At 49.7% G+C, this 24,402-nt stretch overlaps 1 protein-coding gene across 2 annotated transcripts in view; it reads left to right on the top strand.

The window, feature by feature from the left end:
• Window positions 1-24,402, top strand: part of LOC138513808 (transmembrane protein 176B-like) — a 417,665-nt gene that overhangs the window by 311,990 nt on the left and 81,273 nt on the right. The gene's annotated exons all lie outside the window — the stretch shown is intronic.

Genomic DNA, 24,402 nt, shown 5'->3' with positions numbered 1-24,402 from the left:
TCTAGGCTGGACTATTGCAACAGCCTCTTTCTAAATCTACCTGTCTCTAGTCTTTGACCTTTACAACTTATCCAGAACAGGACTGCAAGACTTGTCCTTGGCCTTAAGCCCAGGGATCATCTCTTCAGCTCTGAAATCTCTCAACTGGCTCCTTGGAGCTGCAAGGATCAAATTCAAGACCCTTTGCATTGTCCACAAGGCTTTGTGGGGCCTAGGGCTGCACTACCTCCAACTTTCTCTTCCTAAACCTCTTCGTTCTCAAGCCCTCCGCTCATCCACCTCCAACTCCTGAGGGTCAGACGCTTCTCCAAGCAGAAATCGGCGGTTAGATCTTTCCTTGGCTGGGGCCTCCCTCTGGAACAGCCTCTCTCAAACTTGAGCAGAACCACCTACAGTTCCGGTAGCAACTCAAGACCTTCCTTTTCGCTTCCACTTTCTCTCTTCCTCTCCCCTTCTGATGCACCGAATGCTCTGCGCACTGGTCGCCCTCTGAACTGGGGCCCAGGCTCCTGTATGTCCAGTTGCCCTTGCACTGCCCCCGGGCTCCCTCAGCACTTGTCTGTATCTGCAACCCTACAGTCACTTGTCTCTCTGCACCCTCAGCACTTGACTGTATCTGCAACCCTACAGTCTCTTGTCTCTCTGCACCCTCAGCACTTGTCTGTATCTGCAACCCTACAGTCCCTTGTCTCTCTGCACCCTCAGCACTTGTCTGTATCTGCAACCCTACAGTCCCTTGTCTCTCTGCACTTCTTGAGTTACCTGCATGATCTGAATGACACAAGGCCTAGTAAGTTTGTTTTGTCCTCCTTCTGCCCCCCTTGTCTTATCACGCCTAAAACACTTTTGTACAGGTGCGTTATAAATGACTTATCATATAGTATGCCGATGTGATGTCATAACTGTAGAATTATAGGTTTGGTTATTAGGAGACGAAAACCATGTGACATTCTATCCATGGGTTCTGTTGGCAACAAATGCACAATTGGGGGGGGGCATTTTTGGTTAACCTGATTTTCCCACCCCCCCTGGGTGTTAGCAACGTTTTTCACACGATTGCTTCCTCGGTTTTATTGTTCGCACAACTCCTCGATTGGCAACATAGCTTGCATAAGAATACTGCCACCAACAGGTTGGGATAAACTCTCGTGACGTAACTTCAATTTTATCATTTGTTCTATACTATGTAAAATGATTCTCCCTGAGTATAGTGTACATGTGACCCAGCAGCGCTGATTTCCCCATGCCGCTGCTTGCATACAGCCCAAAAACCTCAATGTTTACCATCTGGCTCTGTGCAAAGGCTGCCCTTTTGCCGCTCCTCGATTTCTCATTATTTCTTTTAGCAGGGCATTCGACTGCCTTAACAGATAGAGGCCTAATTGGGGCATTAATGGGCAACTCTTCAATAGGCTCTGCCAGCTCCACACAGGAATGGCGGCCAGGGTCTGTGTGGATGGAGGAGGGAAGTTTACTCAAATTATTGAAACAGACAAGGGCTTAAAACGCTTAAGGCGTGTGTTCTCACCCCCTTGCTATTTAATCTATATACGGCTGCTTTCGGCGAGTCTTTGTGCTCGACCCGAAATGATCCACCTAAATGGGGAAACGAGAACCTTAACATGCTTTAAGTGGGCCGGGACTGGCCAGGGCCCTGCCGGGGTTCACCCAGACTAGCCCAGCCACACTGACCTCTCAGACAGGCGTTTAACCGAGCGCTGCACGGTTAAACGGCTGCCTGCAGTTGTCGGCATTTTTCTAATCCAAAATGCTGACGCCTGAAGTCAGCCGTGTAACCGAGCAGCGCTTCAGCGAAACCTGCTGTGTGATGTCTCTTTATTTAGAAACAGGAGGAGGGGTGGGTTGGCCATCCTCTCCTCTTGTTTCTGAGTACAGAGCTAACATGCAGCCGGAATATCATTAACCGTGCTTGGTGCCCTTGATTACTGTGTGGCTTGAGAACAATAATATTGAGATGGCAGCTGAATATATGGAGGTGATCTGAGTAGTCCCTCATGGCTAGCATTGAGCTTGGCGCCAACAGGAAGCTAGGAGCTGTTAAATCGTTTATTAAACCTCATAAGTGCTTTAGCCTCAGCGGGCCTGTATTGATTTACAAGTAAAGCGTAGTGCCAACAATCTTGTATGGATTGGAAGACTGTGGTGGAATTAGGAAAGATTGGCTTAATCGATTAGAAGACCCATGCTAAGAATAATCCTGGGGGTACGTGTGTGTGTTAAATATTAGAAGATCTGCCCTTTGGCTTAAGATCCAAAGAACGCAACTATCCCAATCCATTCACTGTTGGGTAAAGAAACTGGCACTTGCTCTAGTCATGTCCTAAACTGACTTAACGGCTAACGAGTGATTACGTTGCATTAAAAGATAATCTTGGAAGATGTTAAAATATCGAAAATAAAGAGGGCAAAAAACCGTCTACAGGATGTAAAAATATCGAAATTTATGGAATAATGCAGTGTAGCAAGTTTGATGTTTGAAAAAGGGTACAGCTATTAAAAGAAATGGCAGGGACTAACAGAGGTTTTATGTGTCAGTTGAGGGATGGGGGGCCGGGGGTATACCCAGTTAAAAGGTACTTTTATGTAAGTTTCCCCCACCCCTATGCCCTGTGGGCGCTTTCAAACGCAATTCCCTGGTGTATAAGCACCTTACTAATGCCCAATAAAGAAAGGGTCGGTGGGATAGGTTTCTATGGTCGTTTATTTACCGAAGTAGAAATGGAAACGTATTCTCGTATAATCCAGTAGATGGCACTGTGAGACGATATATACAGACTGCTTGTAGATATTCGGCTCGTTGAAAAGGTAAATCGTTATTTTAATAGTTATTTGTGTTATGTATTTCGCCGTTATCCCAGCGTTAACAATCACATATAACCATTTAATGGTGTGATTCGTTTAGTTATCGAGGAAACGACTGGCCCATAGACTGGACAGAATATATATACCCTTTGCACAAGCCAGTGGTTAAAAAAGCGAAAACCTTGGACTGCTGTCAAAATATTAAAAGCCTGTCGGACAATACAAGAATGCGTGGAAGAGTCTTGTACTATTGACTACAACCATAGCTACTCAAGTTTCCCAACCCCTCGCTCAGGAAGCAGTTTATGCTGGCATGCTTTACCCAATGACCTCGTCTTGCAACATTGGCTGCTCGTTTACCTGGTATTGTCTATGCTTTGATTAAAAACCCAATTTTTTTTAAATTGCTTTTGCAAAACATGGGCATTTTGGGTCAGTTTCACAGAGGCCCAATTACGTTTGGTCCTGCTGTGGTAATCGGAGAGTATGCGAACTGGGCGATGCCGAATGGGCATGATGGTATGTTGCCTGCCTTGGATATGCGTGCAACCTGGTACCACTGATGTGTTGCTAACTGGGTATATAAGTATCCGTTTTTACTGGGCCGACTGAGCATAACGGAGCCCAGGACTACTCTGTCAAGTAGGCATGCTGAAGCGTGGCACTGCGGTACGAAGTTAACATTTCCAGACTTGCAGTGCCTTGAGGGCCTACGCGAGGAGCTCGAAAAGCAGCAGCTTGCTATTTATGCTGTGGAGAGAAGAGGCAGCCTACCTTCCTAGGCGTATTGTGGTTATCCAAAGCTGCATGCATGAGAGACGCGAACCCGAACCATACACGAATATAGTATAGCAGCTGCACTCTTGCGTGAGCATCCAAAGGGAACTGTTCTACAGTCTAGGAATTCTTTGCCCTAGTTTAATTGTTGCCCCTCTGTATTTTGCGCCTTTGCATCCTAGATTAATTGTTTGGGGCAAACATTTCATATAGTCAACTTCATGCCCAAACAAGCCAAAGGAAGACCAACTATGCCACTCTCATGCAGCAATGTACCCCCCCTCCCGGACCCCCTGCCCTCGGCCAATGCAACCCAGCAGTACAGGACCGGGGGACGGGGTGCTCCCATCTGGACAGAAATGCCTCCATGCCCTCTACACAAACCACTTGATACCCAGCGCTTGGTTTTTTTGTGAACTGCATACATCAACACAGTTTGATTCCCCTGAGGAAAGGAAGCCTGGAGGTTATTGGGGGCGGGGGAGCTAGGTGTGGAGGTACGGAACTGTCCCTGGATTAGATGTTCAATGTCTCAAAGTGAATGCTTTGTGGCCACCCGTTGCGTTTTCATTCTGTAGGACTGGCGATTAAAGTAGAGCTAGAAGCCCCCCTGACACGTGGAGCCCATGGCAGTGCTTTTTGTGCAGAGTATCTATGTTGCAATCCGTGAATTGTATGAACAAAAAAGTGCAGAATGCGATCCTGGAAAGTTTTGCTCACTCCCATTTTGAGGGGGAGGAGGGATGCTTATTAATACAGGCTTGTGGCTAACGGGACACCCGGGGAAAGAACGGCCACCCCACTAGTTAATTTCTTGTGGATTATGTTAGTGCTCTAATAGCCTGCAGTAAACGGTCCCTTCAGACGATGGTGTAGGGACAATGTGTGCCAGGGCAAACAGATTAGTTAACTCTGCACTGTCGTTAGTGCTTCTTATAATCTACCCCGAGACACTACTAGTTTTGGCAGTTGAGGGGAACTGAGGCACAGGGTGACCTGCCAGTGATGGCAGTTCTGAGAGGCCACGATTTAAACCTCTGACTAAAATTCCAGCGTCCGCCATGTGACCCACCCTGCTTTGTGCTTTCTTTATATTTTATGCGCCAGTGTGGAGTTGCACCTGGTTATCCTCTCCATAATTATTTACATGAAACAGATTTTCCTTTCTTTTACCTAACTTCTGTTAAGGGGGGTGCATTTGTTATTTGAAATCTGACATGGCGGAGGGGGCGGGAGTAGAGGAAACTGGCTTGCAGATACATGTTTGAGGGTGACAGTGAATTCTGGGACATGTAGTCCTGTGATTATCTTAAGACTGTGGCTGAGTGTATTCTGGGACTTTATGCAAGTATCTGGGGAGACGAGCAAGATGTAATGATTGTAGTGCAATCAGGAGAAGGAACGTTCAAGGCAGGCACCAAGAGACAGAATAGTCGCTTGTTTTGTTCCTCCCCTTCCTTTCTGCACCCCCTCTGCCTCACCTTTTTGTTTTTCTCCGGCTCTACCAGAAATGTTGTGAGGCCTAGTACCATAGTCGCCTGTCTGTTTCCATTTCCTTCCCACTCTCCCCCTCCCTTCCTTATCTATGTCTTAGCTCTTGCACTATCTGAAATGTCGTCAGGCCGAGTACGATAGTTAATTTCACATCCTTACTGTTCATGGCCTGTAAGAATATCATTGTATTTTCTGCTACCTCCCTTGCCTTGAAGCGCTTTGAAACACATTGTGTATAGGCACAATCTATATAAATATACTATCATATCAATTGAAAAAAAGAAATAAAAACAACTTTGTTTTCAGATGATATTTGGTTTTATTTTGGGCTAACTGGGGAAAGCGGTCTTGAAGGAGGGGCGTGGCCTCGAGGAGAAGGGGGAAGCGTGAATGAAGGTTGAGAGGATTTGAGGGGCCGGGGAGGGAATAAGGCACAGGGATTGATGCATTGTTTAGTTGTTTTGGTGCATGTTAATTGATCTGTGGTCTGTAAGGCCATGGAACCAGGTTAGAGTTTATTTGCAAGTTGTGGCCTATCACATTAAAGCAACCTTTTCCACTACAAGCGAGTCCAGGGGTTTTCTGCACAAAACCCCCGGACTCGCTTGTAGTGGAAAAGGTCGCTTTAATGTGATAGGCCACAGCTTGCAAAGAAACGCTAACCTGGCTCCATGGCCTTACAGACTAAATATCAATTAACAAGCACCAAAACAACTAAACAATTCATCAATCCCTGCGCCTTATTCCCTCCCCTAAACCTCAAATCCTCTCAACCTTCATTCACACTTCCCCCATCTTCTCCTCGCTGTCGCACCCCTCCTTCAATACTGCTTCCCCCAACCACCCTCCAAGGGCCATGTCCCAGGAAACTCCCCCCCCCAGTCCCTTCTACCTTCACCTCTTCAAAATGGCTTAAACCACTAACCTCAAGTCCAACAAATAGTACTCATTCCGCATAACTGACAAATTAACTCCATCCTCTCGAAATAAATCGAAAGCCTCATACCCCTCAAGACCTCAAAGTTCAACATCTCCCTGTTGATCGTCTTCCTTGTCTGCTCAAATGCCCCCTCCTTCACAGCTCCCCTTCTTGGCATCAACTCGGTCCAGAACAAAACAACCGCTGGCCAAATCTCCCTCAACCACCTGAGGCAGTGCGCGCCTGTCTCCTTAACAAATAGTTTTCCCCTGCATGTAACTGCAGTGCCGTCGGTACCACATGGAGCGCTCTCCTGCCAGCATAAGCAACAGTTGGTCCCACCAGCCCCCCCCACCAAACATCATCTCAACAAAGCCAGCTCATAATTAAACCCCCAACTGGGTACCAAAAATCCTTTTTGCTGCAGTTTTCCCTGCCTGTTTCACTACGAATGTCCACCTATCCATATCTGTGGCACTTCACTGGTCCTTCAAACCGTATCTGGAAAATAAAATCCCCACCCATCATTGGCTAAGGGCTCCCTTCGCCCAGGTCTCTGATGTACCCGTTATATTTTTCTGATCTCCAGCCACCCAAACTCTTCACCTTCTCCTCTGATAAACTCAGCCTGCTCCTTTTTGGACGCCAACCCCAACCTGGAAGTATGAGTCCCGAAAGCCTCTGCCTTCTCGCGCAAAGCTAGTGCGGCCCTTATTACTCACAAAACCTGCGGAGCGGTCAGTCCCCTCCCTGTTCTCATGCTGGAAAACCAAACCCTCCCTCTCCATACACCTCATTCGCCTCCCTCCCCATACACCTCATTCGCCTCCCTCCCCATACACCTCATTCGCCTCCCTCCCCATACACCTCATCTGCCATTCTAAACCTGCACTCACCGGACAAAACTCCCTACTTCCCCTGTCCAGATGCACTCCAAGCCCTTTACCCAACTGATCCGTCTCTCCACACTATCTTCAGACAGACTTCCCTCCCTCACCTTCTGTACCAAGTCCCACACCTGAAATGCCCCAAATAAACCACATAAAGCATGCGGCGAACATGTCCCTTCCCCATGGCAACCAACATATGCCCTCAAGGACTTGGCACAGCCTACCCAACAGCCCTGCTGACACTGTTCTCCTGTTGTCCCTTTGTTCCCCTTTTCCCTTGCCCATCCTTGCAACATTCTATGTGCCATTTCTCCCCTGCTAGGCTGAGAGCTCCAAAACCACTTTCCATAAAAAGCGATGCCCGACAGCTTCCCTGCTATCGTTGCCCTAGATCAACCTCCCCGTCCCCCCACACAGCCCAGCATAAAGTTGATTGCATACTTTTTTCCGACGTCTGCAGGTGAGTGGTAAGCCTCCTGGGCCCTGTTTGGTTGTTCAATTTATTATTTTTTTTTAGCCCCCCACCCCCGATCGCGCTCCCTCTGCCCCGACCCACTTCCTCGTTTCCCTCCCTCCTCCCACCCCCTCCCCTGATTTGTCTTCAGTAACCCACTTAGAGCACATACCAGCCCCTGCCTGTGCAGCCCCTGTGGTGAAGGAGCCGAGGTAAAGGATACCAGCTCCTGAAGACGCAGCCGGCCCATGGTGCATGCAGCTGCCAACCAGCAGCGTCCGACCAGGTAGGAGACCTACACCTGTTGATCTTCTGTGAAGTGCACAAACTTGTCAAAATTCATTGTAACCCCTCCTGTTGAGTCCTCCTGCTATTAGTTTTGACTGTAACCAAAAACTGCTTTACGTAATTAGCCCAATAGTCATATTCTGCATCCAATTACCCAGTACCCCCTAGGGTTATTTCATTCTCTGTGGTCCCCCTGTTAGGACCTTTCTCCCTCTATCCAGGTGTCCCTAATCTAGGTGCTGCTATTGCATCTAGGTTTATTGCATTGACTGTGGTCCACCCATGTTGGGCCCTTCTCCCTCTATCTAGGTATTCCCAATCCAATTGCTGCTATCCAGGTGCACCAAATCTAGGTGCTACTACTGCACCTCTGTAATTAGATCTGTCTTCCCCCATGTTGGGTCCATATCCCTCTATCCAGGTGAATCAAATTCAAGGTGCTGCATTACATTACTACTGCGTACAGCCCCTGACCTCCCCTCCTGGATGGAGATACCACAACAACAAAGACCACCTCTCCGACCCCGGCCCTTCTGTACCATACCAACCCCGCTAACCTCCACTCTAACACTAGCACTAAACTTCATGAACCCACCCTATTCCCACTTTGGGTCGCTACCTATGACCCTTGCCCCCAAATACTGATGCACTCTGATCTCCCTGCATAGACCCCCCCCTGCACACACCTCAATCATCATTCCACCTCTAACTCTTAAGATCAGAGGAGTGCTCTGTTGTGCCACAACACCCCACACCTCAAACCCTCATCCTACACAACTCAACCCACCCGAACATATCATCCATCTACCCCCAAGCATCTATTAAGAACGACCCCATACTCCCCGTCCATACACCCCACGCAATCTCAAACTCTCAAGCCAGCGAAGCTCTGTCACCCCAAACATAATGAGACCCCTGCCACTACTGCAGCATCTCTGCGCTCACTCAGGAACTCACCAACCCCCCCCACCTCAGCCTACCTGCCACTGCCAATCCCCCTCTGCCACCTGCACTACCACACACACCGACTTGTGTAAGCTCTGCATCACTCCCAACATCCTAACCAATACACTTCCCATCCAAGCCCCCACCTCAGTCCAACACTTCCTCACCCCAACACCTCTAACTCGAAAACCCAGTGCTCCCCAGACAGCACAATCCCTCAAGGACAACTGCACCCCACAAACTTCACACAGCCTGCCCCCCATTTTCACCTGTAATATCCTCACCCTACCTCCCATACTGCCCCCCCCTCTCAGCTCCTACTCAACTCCTGCCCACAGACCTCACCCTTCATACCCCTTCCTTTCTTTGAACGTAGCAGGTCTCGACCTTTCTAAAACAGTCACTTCATCCTCTTCTCCCTCTGACCCTCCTACTCTCTCACACTCCTCTGGCACCAAACTCACAAAATGTGAAGCGTGACCAGCCCTCTCCCTCAACCCTCCATATCACACCACTTCTCCATCAGTCCAACCTCCCATCCTTTCCAACCCCGACCATCAGACCCTCCCCTTGTCTCCACCCCCTTGTTCTTGACTTCTCACCCAGTACACCTAAACCCCCAGCGCCCTCCAGACTTGAACCACAAACAACTCTCCTAACCCCTCACACAATTGCACCACTCACCACCCCCCCGATCCCTCCCACTATGTCTCTCGCATGCCTACCACCGCCCGCCTACACTACCCGCTCCCCATCGACCTAACCCACTGACCCAACCCTCAAACTGTACATACCCCCCCCTCAGTCTCAACCACCCAGGCTGTTCCTACCACACCTCCCATCTCACTGGGCACCCATGTCCACCGAGCACTCCCAACGACGAGCGTCATGAAAATCGCCTCCCATCATGAAGTTGCATGCATCCTTTTCAATGCCCGCTCTGTAGCAAGAAACAGACACGGCATCTTTGACCTCCTATCCTCTGACAATCCTGACCTGATTTTTATCACCGAAACCTGGTTCTCCGATTTTGCACCAGTCGCACACAAGGCTTTCCCCCTTGGCTACTCGCTTATCACCCACAACAGACCCTCCAGAGGTGGCGGAGTGGCAGTCCTCTACAAACCTAATTTCTCTCACTTGTAGAAACCCAGACATGCAACGCTACCTGTGAATCCCTTTTAGTAAACCTCTCGCTACCATCAGCACTGGCAGCTTCCTACTCCATATACAGGGCCCCTGGATATGACAGACATTTTGCCAACAATCTCTGACTCAATAGCTACCAAAGTAAATCACCCAACTTTGACACTATTGGGAGATTTCAATATCCGGTTCGATATGCCCAACAACCCCATGACCCAACCTCTGGCCGACAGTCTTGATGCACTCAACCTCTCCTGACATACCACTGGTCAAACTCACTCAGGTGGTCGTACCTTTGATGCGATCTTCAGCTCCTATGACCCTGTCTCTATAACCACTGCTTATCTGGACAGACAACTCTGCCATCCCTTTCTCTATCCACACACCAGCCCCATCTACCACAGCCCCCACTTTTTATTAAAAAAAAAGTCAAGGTACTCCATGACCTAGCCAAAGCCCTGCTATTCTGTCCACAGGCGACGCTGACCAGTAGTAGACCCTTAACCATAAAATCCTTTCACTCCTGGCTTAAAGAATCACTAATTCCTCTCACCCCCTCACACAAAGGACTGACCCCCAAATGGTTTACGCCCCACCTGAAGCCTTTCTTTCAAAAGTAAAAATAACTCTCTTGAGCGCAAATGGGGAGCATCTAAAACTGCTCTCAGCAGATCTGTTTGCCCACCACCACCGTAATTACAAATCTGAGATCCAAAAGGCATGTCATAATAAATGAATTCTTGTGGCATCAGCAGCAAAGATCTCCACAATCATCTCCAAGCTATATTTCTACAACACTGCACTTGACAGGACGGCAACACCAAACTCTCTGCCCCACACCTACCCCTCCTGATCCCATTGCTCAGATGACCGGAATGCCAACCATTGACTCTTTCCAACCCATCTCGAGAGAAGTTCCTAGATCTACTATCCAGCAGCAGACCCACCAGATCGCTCTCCCCTCCTCCCCCTTTCCCCCTGTCCCGCCTCTCTTCTGAAAGAAATATTCTCCTCTACTTGCACAGGAGAACATGCAAGGTCCATACTAAACGACTCCCTCACCTCTGGCACCTTTCCAGAAGCCTTTAAAATGGTGCATGTCAAACAGCTTCTAAAAAAGGCATCCTTCGACTTCTCCCCTCCTCCCCCCACCTTTGACCCTAAGAATTACAGGCCGAACTCCAACACCAGATTTTTCACGAAACTCATTGACCGGGCTGCATACTCTCAGCTCAACCGCTTCGTAGAATCCAACAAACTACTCGACCCCCGCACAATCAGGCTTCAGGCTGCGCCACTGAACAGAAACCACCCTGATCGCGATCTGGGATGATCTAAAAGGTTGCAGCAGACTGAGGGTTGCGCAGTGCTGATGCTCCTTGATCTGTCAGCAGCCTTTTGACACCATTAACCACTCTATCCTCCTTGATCGCCTCCACTCCCTAGGAATCCGTGGCTCGGGACACAATTGGATTGCCTCGTTCCTCAGCAACAGGAAACCAATCGCTTTTCTCTCCCCTTTTTCTCTCAACTGCTCGCGCTATGAACAGAGTATCCCAAGGCGCCTGCCTCTCTGCTCTCCTTTACAACCTGTATCTGACCACTCTAGCAGGAATCATCCGCACGCGTAACCTTTCCTGTCAAAACTACGCTGACGATACCCAAATTATCCTAAGAATTCCGAAAACAATTCCGAAAACCAGCACCAACCCACGTCCCGACCTTGAAGCTTGCCTCGGTGATATTGACTGATGGATGAAAAAACAACAAAAAATATTCACACCGGCAGCAGTTGTCCGCCTAGTAGACTTAAGTACCAATGTCTCATCACCCAGACTTCCCATGCACTACTCGGCCCACGCTGCAGAGCTTATAGCGTGTATTGAGGTGCTCCAAATGTCCCAGGGGTGCTGTTGACTATGTAGTCTGATTCCTAGACACAAAGAGAAAAGTGAAAGCACATTAACACAGTATCATTTTCTGTCATTATTCAACTAGTTTGCAGAGAAATGTTTTATGCTCAGGCAGAGTCATAAGTAAGACTAAGAGTCTAGGTTTGTCAATATTTAATAAAAGTTCAAAAAGTGGATGACGGTGACTGACAAATGTTCAAAAACAGTTGCATTAAGAAATACAAAAAAGAGAAACAAGTACTGAGTTATAAACAATTAGAGATATATACAGTGGAGTATAAAACAGATGATCAAAAGTTCACATTTGTTTCAAAGAACAAAAAACATGAAGAAAGTATGAGTCGGACATTAAACATTAATGTTCCTAAGTAAGTCAAATTTCTAACTTTTAATTTATTTTATTGGTCTTGGGGACCTTGTTTTTGTGAGCCTAATCTAAATGTCTATTAGGTTTCATGATCAATGCATGATCATACTTCTTATCTACCTGCACTCTGATTCAGCTTATGTCCCCACCACAGTGCACGCAGGGCTGGCGCAGTGGAACAGGAGAGGGTTCAGGAGAGCGGACGGAGCCCCAGTACAGCATGCAGCACTATTGGACAAGCCGATTGAACCACTGTCCCAGCCCATACTGACTGCAGTGGTGAAATGCACCGCCTAAACTAGTGATACAGACAAGGTCTTGTTCTGTAACACGGATGCAGCGGCCAAGCAAGTAGCATATTTCCATGTGCCAAATGTTTCTGAATATCCAGCATTAGCACAAGGCCGAGAGCAGTTGCCACCATCCTACAACTCCTTACCAATTGCACAACTAATTGAATTACAGGGCCGGCCTCCACAGGAAGACATGGACTTGCAGTTAAAAAGGGTGTAAACTGTCCCCTACAGATTTATTGTGGCAGCAGGAAACTACAGGGAAAGCAGTCATAATGCACAAATTGCTGCTGGTCGCATTTGACCAGCTGCACACCGCCCCCATCCCATGTGTCAAAACCTATTGCTTCAGATATACAGGACTCGTTTGTCCCAAATCTGCAGGAGACATTGACTAAAATGGTTATAAACTGCACTACATGCCAGTCCTACAGCACTGGCCTTGCATTAAGAACGAATCGAGGTGCCCTGCCCTGCCCAACTGGGCCATTCCGCTAATTGCACATTGATTATACAAATATTGGAGAGGGATGTAATGGGTCTCGCTGTTGGGGCTGTGTCCCTTCTCCTGATGGCTGGAGTCAGGTCCTTGTGCACATCTAGATGCTAAGTGTGGCGCTAAATATTTGGTCTGAGGGGGTTTTTCCTCGTTTGGTAGTGTGCGATGTAATAAGGTCTGATAACAGCACTCATTATTTTCAATGAGCTGTTTTATAACTGCATTACTTTACATCAAGCATCGAACGTGCACAATTTACCACCCCAGGACAACTGGGTAGAATGGATAAACTGCCTTTTTGAAAAGCAAACTGTCAAAGCTCTGCACCACGTTGAAAAAGAACTGGGAGCACTGCTCGCCCCTGGCCTTGTTTAGCATGCACACACAGCCCTGTAAGGATCACAATTTGCCACCCCTTGAAGTGGGTGCATTCACCGCTTTGTCACCATTGGAACAGCATTGGATGCTCGCAGGGCTGCGTCCGTTCTAAGGGATGAATTTGAAAGTTAGCTTTTTGCCCTAACCAAAGCAATAACATGTGTATCTAAACGGAGAGCACCAGTGGTGCACCTGATCAAGACGTTACCTCCCGCTTTATCCAGGTGATTGCATTTCTCTGCCAGTGGAGTGAGCCTAGATACAACGGCCCCTTTAAGGTAGTCTATGCCACTCCCCTTGTGGTAAAATATCGGGAGCTGCAGTATTGGATACATCGTTCTGATGTCCGAAGAGTGCTGCATGCTGCACCAACCCGCTAAAGTTGAGTAAATGTTGAAGAAAAATGTAAGAACTGTAAGACTCACTGACCCGTTGATCTGAAATATTTCTGAAGAAACATTTATGCCTACATATAACGTGCAACTGAATATTGTTTTGTGGTTCCATTTTAATGTTCTCCTGCAACTGATCTTCCTCCCCATATACAAATGCTGCTATGCATTATTTCCAGGTATTTATTTTTCTTCTATTTTTCTCACACAATGGACTTGCATGTCTCAAACCACTAAGCGGTCATGTTCTCGTCCCCATGAATATTCTCTTATAAGTGGTTTCTTCCACTTATACCTGTGCTATGCACTGTGTAGCTGGATTATTCACTCTTTCTATGTTTTGGATTATGTATTCTATTTAGGATGTAGTTTTATATGGGGTGGACATCTAAAAGGGGGAGGGGGGGAACAGAAATGTAAATATAAATAATAGTTCTCCAACACATGCCAATGCTACGGATGGTTTCCTATTAAACAAAGTACCTGGATGTAGAATACTGTGGCCCCTAAAACAAAGACTAATGCTTCTGTTAACAATATACCTGCCACCCAGTAACATATGGGGAAGCTCCCTAATTTACTTATGCTATCATTGTTTTCTAATGTGTTTTCCAACAATGGACACTTTTGTTCTTTTCCTATTGATTCAAATGTGAATGCATCCATATGTTTTAAGGCTGGTGAGAAGAGCCAAGTACGAGTACAGAGTGCTCTGTCTGGACATAATGGAAGATGTGCACCACCCAGACTTAAGCAATAGTTGGTACGCAGACATGAGCTCAGTGGGGAAAGAAGGTTAACAGGAGTTGTTACATTTGTTCCTTGATACCACCCGCATCGTGGGAGGCTAAGGTGTTAATGCCTCAGGAAGGCCCCCCCCCCACCCACCCCAGGTGTTAATGCCACAGGAAACTCCGCTTCTGGAGGCTCAATGTTTGGTCTATCGGACATTCTGCAGGCTGCAAAGTGCATTTCAGGCTCAGAACATACAACTAGAGGTGATAGATCCAGACGAATTGCAGTTTGCCAGGAACGTTCCGTGCTTACAAAGGCCATACATGAAGATGGAAATCGTGAAGGTTGTAGCGAACAGGTGGCAGGAGACTACAATGAGCTGCATGGCAGGAAGCCTCATAATTCGGTGATGCGCGGAGGGAAGGGGGACAATGTGTGCCGAGGGTACTGGAATGAGTATGTGGCAACACTCCCATGGATTGGGGAGTTAGAAAAGCCGGTGAAGGTGTAAATGCAGGGAGAACACAAACCTGTTTCTTTAAGGAAGTGTGTTTGTGGGGGCCAACGGCAAGTGCGACAAGACCTTATATGTTCCAGATCTCAAGAGTACAGCTGCTGTGATAGAAACTACTTGGTCTGTGGCCCAACAAGCTTTTCTGCCCCTCCCGTCCCTTTGGAGGGGCACATGCACACTGGCCACGTTGCACTCTGCTCTTCTCGTGGTCCCTGAAAAACACCTAATGGTGGGACCCCAAGGCGTTGTCACTCCAACATCACCAGTGACAGATGCCCCTGCCAACACCCATATTTTGCATCCTGCTGGAGAAAAGCAAGGAGGAACTGTTGCGCTGAAAGTGGAGGTCTAATTATCTGTCTCAGGACTCCTTACAGCTGCTAAAAGAAATACCTGACCAATGCAGACTGTATAGTAAGGAAGAGACATTCTTTGCGTCTCTGCTGGTGCTTGAGATACAAGCTGCCGCAAATGCTAAATGGCTAGATTGTCTGCTAGGAAGTTCTCCAGTTGACCAACGACAGTGAGCAGGGCCTCCACACCATCCAGGCTGAAATGTGGACAAGCAGGTTGATGGCATTGCAAAAACGCTGCATGCTAGACTTACTAAATGTGATGGTGAGGGTGTGTGCTGCAAAATTGGCGATTCCTGCTGTAGCTACACCCCTTCAAATGAATGACGCAGACAACTGGTCCTTGATGTAAATCGGGTCCCTGCACACACTTTGCACCCACATGCAAACAGAAGCAGGTATCCAGAAAAGTGACTGGTTTGACAATCCTTTTTTTAAATGTATAATTTTTTTTTTTTTTTTTTTTTAAATCCAGAGGCTGGATGAGGGCAATCGTGAAGACACTGGTTCCAATGATAGTGTTTGTGATATTCTGCACATGCCAGATCGACTTTGATGCTGCGCCAAAGCAATGCCTCGCATCATACTGATGATGGTTCAATTGGGGTACATAGTGAACATCGCGGTACAAAAGATAGTGCCATCCAAATTGATGACCCTGAAACACTCGGCATGGTCACGTTAGAGCAGCACCTCCACCCCCAGGCACTATCACAATTCCCCCGCCAGACCCCGAGAACTACGTTGAACACTGGGTAGACCCACCGGGACGGATGATCTATATCTATAACACCCGAGCAAATGACCAAGCCAGGAAATGTTTACGGTCTGTGTGCAAAGCATGGGTACCAAAGGAGGGGTCGCTGCCATATTTGGAGGCTGAGAGTTTGGAGAGGGAGAGAATGGAGAAGGAGGGGAATGAGTGACTTGTCTGTGAGTTCTTTAATGTGGGATTAACGAAAGGGGGGAATATTGGTAAGCAGGGGCGACCGTCGTAGGCTCCCAAGAGGTTCATGGTGAAGCAGAAGTGTATTGTAGATGTTTGGGGAAGCCATACAGGGGTACCGGGGTATCGCTAGAAGCTGCATCATGGGCGAGTTATTGGATGTGTGGGTATAGAGTGTAAAATGCCATTTTAGAAATGGCAGCCATATTGAAATACTCGCACTGCTCTGCAGCTAGGGCAGCAGGTTCAGGGCATGCACATGGAAATAAGCGTGTGTATGCGGGAATAGGTTGTGACATGGGCAGTCGTGAAAGAGGCCAGAGCCACAGAGATTCATAAACCTTACATTGTCTCATACAGCCAGCACTGGTATACCGGGAGGAATGCGCCCTGCAAGGCCATGAGGGGGCTGAACTCCCTGCGAAAAGTTATCCCACGAGGAGGAGGGCATGAGCCTCCGTCCTTCCCCAGATGCCCCATCCTGAGGTTATTGGCTAGTTCCAGACCAGACTATAAAAACGGTCTGATCACCAATCAACCAGAAAAGATCAGAAAGCAGGGACGGCTGCCCCCACCAAGTCCTGTGATTTGTGCTGCAAGGTGCCAGGAGGGGCAAAGCAACAACCCTAAAAACCAGGGTGGGGAGCTTTGGAAGGGCACCAACGTGCCTGCGATCCATCAAGCTGGGGTTGCAGTTACCTAGGGTATCCCTCGCGCCCATGTCTGCAGTTGCAGGTGCACCTTAGGATCGAAAATACATTGTTTTTCTGATTTATAATTGGCAATTAAATGTAGCTTCGTGCCCAGTGACGTACCTGAAGCAGTGCATGTGGAAAAAGACAGGCAGAAGAGGCTGGGACCAATGGCCTGGCATCCCTAATGGAGCAGGTTGCCTATGGTATATGGTCGCACCAACCAGCCGTTCGGATTTGTAACTTATGTAACTTAAGTCACAGACGCTGCGTGTTGCTTATCCTGATTTTTCCATGGCACTCTGTGGCAGCAGAGTCCTTTGCTGGAGCGTCTTTTGTCTGTTTCTGGAAATGTGTTCTCCTTGCAAGAAGCTTGCTGGTCTTTTTCCCCTAGTGGGTTTTATTTTATCTGGTGTGAGCGTTAAACGGCTTCTCTACGGTTTCTCAGTGAGGTAGCTTGGGGACTTGAGGGAGACGGCTTTGTAGATGATGCAGCAGGATTTTAAAATGATGCGTGCTTGCAGTGGGAACCAGTGCAGTTTGATGGTGCTGCAGCATACAGGACACATATTGAGGGTGCTGGGGTAGTTCCCTGAAAGCCTTACAAAAGGGCATTGCCAGCATTCAGCTGGAAAGGACCAAAGCTTGGCAGCAGATCTCAAGTTTTCTGAAATTAAGGCCTTGAACAAGAGGGGTCTGTCGATGTCAAACCGAAGGGACCTTTGCATAGGCGGCCAGCTGGGGCGTGAAGCCATCGAGATGCATAGAGCCCGGTCTGGATTTCTTGCTGTTTGTTGTTGGTCAGCAGTAGGAATTCAGTCTTGGAGGGGTTGAGCTTCATGTAAGCACAGGACATCACGACTGGATCAATGAGGCAGGCCTTGAGACTGTGGATGTCTTCGATGGAGGCTATTTTGAGGGAGAGCTGCATGTGATCTGCGTATTGGTGGATGTGGCTGTTGTGTGGCGCAAGGAGGGTCCAAGCTGTTCTGTGCAAAGATTAAAGATTAAAGATCAGTTTTTGGTTATATGTCACAAATTCCAATGTATTTTTTGACCCATTGCCTCGAGGTACATTACTCCTAATATGAACCTTTAAATAAAGTGCCCTGAAAATATACAACCGCACTTGGTCACAGGATATCATCTTACTACCACTCTAATGCCCCATCACCATCTTACTACCACTCTAATGCCCCATCACAGACCAGAAAACTAAGTCAGATTTGACTTGACATGGGTACACAACACCGCTATCTATCTAAGAGGATAACCCTTCAGACATTAAAAATCAAAACAAGAGGCCACCAGGGGGTGCACAGGCGATGGCTGCCTGAAGACGCTGCTCCCGCCGAAACTGGGCAGTGTTGAGGGATTGAGCCCCCCCCGCAACCTCCCCACGAAATATCTGTGGCCCTCGGTGGCGGTGAACCCCAGGGTCCCCCCGGGTGAAAGAGCGACGCTGAAAGACCCTCGGTTGCCCGAGAACGAGGCCTTGCAGCCCAACGAGAGAATCCCCCAGAGGCCCCGCCCGCCTCCGGAGCTGCGCGGGGAGTCATGGTTGCCGTCGAGGCCTGCAAGCGCGCCTGACCTCCCGTCCCTACTCTGGTCACAGAGCATGCCGGCGCTCCGGCGGGGACTCCACCGTCGGGGCCCCGCGGCACAGGAGAACGCTACCAGCGCGGAGCAGAAGCCCCAGGCGGCGGCGACTCGAGCCGCAGACCCGCCAAAGGAGAGGCAGCCCGCTTGACCCGAGCTCCCGGACACGGAGTTGAGCAACAGGGGCGCCGAGGCCCCGTCCAGCGGACCCTGGCGAGGGCCATCAGAGCGGTGGACAGCGGACAGCAGCGGGACACGGCTGGCGGGAGGAGACTTACGCCGGTGGTGGCCCCTGGGCCCCTTCCCAGGGCGAGTGCCCGCCTGGAGACGAACCCTGAAGTAAACATGGCCGATAGTATCTAACCAGCACGCCTGAACCCTCATCCGATCACAATTCGACACACATCGTCGCCACCTCCCCACCACAGGGACAGACGACCACAAGCAGCCTGAAAAGGGAGTGTAAAGAGTGTGAGGCCCCCGCCGGAGGCCGATGGGGCGTGTGCCAACTCAAAGTTGGCTCCCCGCGGAGCGGTTTTGCTCAAAGGAGAGCGGGTAGTCCCCCAGCGGGGTCATCGGCCCCCGAGGACCACCAGCCGGAGGGAGAGAAAGGGAGATCGGATGAGCTGGTGCCACACACTCCAGGAGTACCGCTACCAGGACGCCAGAATGGAGATTAGAGACCCAGAACGGTCGACCAGAATGTCCCGGCCCGAGACCTCGCCCCCGCCCACCCTTACAATGGAAAAGGGCTTTGCCTCGGTCCTGCAGGAGATCAGAGACATGCGGGCGGACATTGCCTAGAAAATGGAGAACATGGACCGTAGGGTGGACAAGGTCGAGGACAGACTGTTGCAGCTGGAGGCCAACTAGTCCTCAGCAGCGACCCAAGAGATGGACATGTCCCTGAGAATAACCGCCCTTGAAAAAAGAGATGAGGAGAGGGCCAGGCAAATGGATGACTTCGAAAATAGAGAACGGAGGAACAACCTCAGAATCTTTGGGGTGCCGGAGTCGGAGGGAGAAACGGAAAGAGAATTAAACCGGGTGGTGAGGGACATCATCGCCTTCTTTTTCTCGGACGAGATGACGACCGAACCAACGTTTGATCGGGTCCACAGAGCGGGGGGCAGAGCTGGGGGCCCCCGGTCAAGTCTAGTCCACTTTCATTACTACATGGCGAAAGCAAAGGTTCTGGAGGAGGCCAGAAAGCCACGGGAGATTACCTATAAAAATGCACAAGTGTTTATCTTCCAGGACCTCTCTTCATACACGCTGGCCAAACGCAGGATGTGCCGCCCTCTGACACAAATGCTAAAAGGGAAGGGGGTGCGCTACAGATGGGGGCACCCCTTCTCCCTCTCGTTCGAATACGAGGGTCAACGGTCGACCCTGATTACAGAGGACGACATAAGGGGAGCCATCCAAGAGGAGGAGGGGGGGAGGGGGGGGGCAATCCACTAGGGCTGCAGATGAAACCAACGCGGAGCTGGGCCTGGTGGACACCATTCCGACTCCCAGGACAGGGCTCTCCTCCTTCACATACTACTCAGCAATCCACACATCATACTCCCGTATAGACTACATCCTGGTAGACGAACCCCTTCTTCCACATGTCTCTGGCCACAGGGTTGACCCGGTCTCTTGGTCCGACCACGACTTGGTCCGTACCACCATAATAGGGGGATGGCAGAGTGGTAGCAGAGGGCGATGGAAGTGTAATGACTCCCTGTTGAAGGACGAAGTCCTGGCACAGGAAGTGCAGGACGCCATTTCTCAGAGTACTTCGAGTTGAACGACAATGGAGAGGTGGGCACGCACGTGCTGTGGGACGCCTTCAAGGCGACCTTACGTGGTGTCCTCATTCGAATGGGAGCCCAGAAAAAGAGGGAGAGGGAGGCCCAGGAAAAGTCCCTGAGGGAAAAGATAGCCCAACTTCTGCCGGGCGACCTCCCGGAGGCACCCTTGGAAAGGGATCAGATTGCCTCCTTAGAAAACTACAAACTTCAGTTGAAAGACCTCCTGCTACATAAGACAGAGCGGAGCCTCCAACTAGTGAAACTGAAATACTATGAGAAGGGGGACAGAGCCGACAAAATCCTGGCCTGGAAACTCAGAGAGCTTCAGAGGAACAGAACGGTGAAGGCGGTGAAGAATGATCGGGGATCACTGGACCACTACACCCGAGCATTGGAGCAGCCTTTCGACGTTATTATGAAAAAGTTATACTCAGAGTATGACGGGGATGACTCCCAGATAGAGGGTTTCCTGGACTCCATCCGGATCCCGTCCTTGACAGGTGAAATGGCGGAGGGTTTAGAGGGCCAGGTGACGGAAGAGGAGGTGGAGCACGCGATCAGTGGGATGAAGGTGGGAACGTCCCGGGGGAAGGCGGCTTCTCTGTGTACTTCTACAAGAGGTTTCGGGCTAGCCTAGCCCCACACCTGGTGAGGGTGTTTAACAGGGTGTTAGAGGGGGGCTCTCTGCCGGATACCATGAGGAGGGCCATAATTGTGGTTCTGCCCAAAGAGGGCAAAGACCCCACTGAATGCTCCTCATATCGCCCGATTTCCCTCCTCAATATAGATGTTAAGATCCTGGCCAAGGTGATAGTCAAACGTATGAAGGGGATAATGCCCAAGCTGGTTCACGGGGATCAAGTGGGGATCATAGGGGGCAGGCAAGGCTCTGATAACATCAGGAAGACGATAGACCTAATCCACCATGCCCAAGAATCGGACCTAGATGCAAGTCTGCCTTCCCTGGACTCCGAGAAAGCTTTTGACGGGGTAGAGTGGAGGTACATGCAACTCCTCCTCCGTCGAATGGGCTTCGGGGTGCACATCAGGAACTGGGTTTCCGCCCTATACGGCGCACATCAGGAACTGGGTTTCCGCCCTATACGGCGGGAGTGCAGGTGAATGGAGAACTTTCTAACTCATTCCCTCTCACGCGGGGGACGCGGCAAGGTTGCCCACTCTCCCCTCTAATATATGTCCTGACGATGGAGCCCCTGGCCATAGCGGTCCGAGCCCACCCCTACATTAAAGGGATTAAAAGAGGAGAGGTGGAGTTCAAGCTCTCCCTGTTTGCTTATGATTTTCTAGCGTACCTGGTGGAGCCCAACTCCTCGATTTGTGTTTTATTTTTTTTTATTCCCCCCCCCCCCCCCCCCCCCCCCCGCCCGGCCCTGATGACTACCTTTGGGCAATTCTCGGGGCTAAAAATTAACGCATCAAAATCAATGTTACTCCCTATCAGGACCCGGGGCTGGACCACCGGGATAGGTGTGCGGGGATTGTGGTGGGGAAGGACTCCATTAGGTATTTGGGTGTGCTCCTCACGAGAGATCTCTCAAAATTGGCTTCGGCGAATTATGGGTCCATTATGGCGGAGATTAAATCAGATCTGAGGAGGTGGGGAGGTATGATCCTGTCCTGGTACGGGCGCATGACAGCGGTGAAGATGAACATCCTCCCAAGACTGCTGTATCTTTTCACGGCATTCCCAACGGAGGTCCCTGACCAGATGTTTTGAGACTTACAGAGGGCGGCAGTCCGAGAGTTTGTATGGCAAGGGCGGAACCCGAGGATAGGGAAGGCCATTCTAACGTTACCTAGGGAGAGGGTGGTTTCGGGCTGCCGGACTTCTTCTCTACCACCGGGCCGCCCAGCTAAGGGTCCTGTTGGAGCACATGAGGGAGGGGATGGGCACCTACTGGTCTTATCTGGAGGACATGGATGCCCACCCTCTGAAAGTACGCAACCTCCTGTGGTTGCCGCGCAAACACATCCCAAATAAATTGCAGACCCACCCAACCCTGGGAATACTCTGGTCGATCTGGAAGGAAGGTCCTACAACTGCATACCTCACTTCATGGCCCTCCCCGATGTCTTCGATCTGGGGCCACCCGCTCAGACTGGGTAGCAGGGGATTCAGGAATGGCCAGTCCTGGTCAGATGGGGGGGCTGGAATGGGCGGGGCAACTGTTCAAGGAGGGCGAGTTCCTCGAATACGAGGAGCTGCGAGATGCACTTGGGCGGGGTCTCTTTCAGTCTTTGAATACTTGCGCCTGAAGGGCATCCTCCGTGACCAGACTTGGGGCCTGAATCTGCGGAGACAGTTGACCCCCCTTTGAAAAATTAGTAGACACGGCCACAACAAGGAAGGGGGTACTATCCAAAATGTACCAGATACTGAATACTGTTAACTTGGAAAACTTGGAAGGGAGGAGAGGGTTTCGGGGGTTCTGGAATGACTTGGCAGGAGAGGCTCTCTCGGAGGACGCATGGTCCAGGGTATTTAAAATGGCATTCCATGGGAACCTGTTTACATCGGACATGGAGCACAACTTTAAGATCCTACAGGGATGGCATAGAGACCCATTGAAGTTATCCAAGATGTTCTCGGGGGGGGGGGGGGGGTGTCCCCCAGGTGCCCAAGAGGATGTGGCCAAGTGGGGACGAGGGGTCACATGTGGTGGCTCTGCTGCCCTAAGGTACAGGGGTTCTGGGAGAAGGTACGGGGATGGATGGCAGAGGTCACCGAGGAACTACCCCCACTCAATCCGTTGACGATGTTGTTGGGCCTCCCGCCGGAGGAAGCGGAAATATACAGGTACCCAAGAATGTGGGAGACCATGTTGCGAGCAGGAAGAGTGGCCCTAGCGCAAAGGTGGAAAAGCCCGGAGACCCCCCTCTAAGGAAGACTGGCTAAAAAAACTTAAGAACATGTTCCTCATGGACAAACTGGCGGCCATGGTAAACAATGAATCGAGCACCTTCCAGGCAAATTGGTATGGGGTTTACCAGGCATGGGGGTGGGATGCTCACTGACATTATGCGGACAACATGGGGCGTGAGGGCGATGGAGCCCAGAGAGTACCACTCAAGAACAATGGTGTAACCCATGGCCCGGGAGACGGCGGATCCGTCTAGGCCAGCATTTACGGGAACGCATTGCACAGCTCCAAGGCACCGAACTATGAGTAATGAGGACGACTCCTGCGATTGGTTTTTCGATGGGACACTGATCTGGGGGGTGGGGCCGAGTTGGGGAGGGGGAGAGGGTGGAGGGAGGGGAAGGAGACCACGGGGGTTTGATGATGATGATGATAAATGTGATATTCATATTGCTCCTGGTGTTGTCTTTGTTTCTTTTTCTGAAAAATTACCAATAAAACCAAAGTTTAAAAAAAAAAAATCAAAACAAGAGGGAGTGCTAAGGTTTCCGCAATGTTGGTTTTATTTTGTTTTTAAGAATTGTTTAAACCTTAACATTACCAGCGTTTTTGTACATTTTAACTTTACAGGTAGTAACACTTTTGAAAGTAGTTATCCCTACTTTATGTATGTACATCTGCATACGTACGCAATATTAAGTTAATCTGCTTTTTCACTGTGCCAAATTGCCACCCTAGTAGTATCGGAGGGCCTGGCTTGTCGGTGGAATGACATACTGTACTACCTCCAAGGGTATCCAGACCTTCGCCTGCTAGACAGTGAGCAAGGGGAATGCCAAGAGGGTAGGAAAGTGGGAACGAGAGGCTGCAAATGGAGACCGGAAGGGATGCAGTGGGTGGGGATGTTTTGTTATGGCCAGTGGGCAGGTAAGTCCTCTTGGGTGGGCCACAGTTCTGCTAAAGGGAGGAGGCATGCATGTCCTGAAGTGCTGTGGTCATTGGGATGTCGGGGGCACACAATCTCCTCGCCCACTCAAATAGTCGGAGATTTTATGAAGGGCGAGGACCATTCAAATGGTCCTCCCTCTCAAGGCGAGTGCAGTGATGAAGGGAACCGTGTTTGCTATTCACTGCAGGTAAACCGTCTTTGCATTAAATGTAAAATCGTTCACTGGCTGGCAGCATTGCACCAAACATGAAATGTATTGTCAAATGCACCATTGAACAAAAAAACCTCAGCAAGTAGGCAAAGAAAAATTAGGGCTATTTGCAAGGCCTGGGTGAGTCTCCACGGCACATTTGGG

This window comes from Ambystoma mexicanum, chromosome 12 (genome assembly GCF_040938575.1).
Source record: "Ambystoma mexicanum isolate Mex_15411 chromosome 12, UKY_AmexF1_1, whole genome shotgun sequence".
Lineage (NCBI taxonomy): Eukaryota > Metazoa > Chordata > Amphibia > Caudata > Ambystomatidae > Ambystoma > Ambystoma mexicanum.
This window is presented reverse-complemented; position numbering and strand designations above follow the sequence as displayed.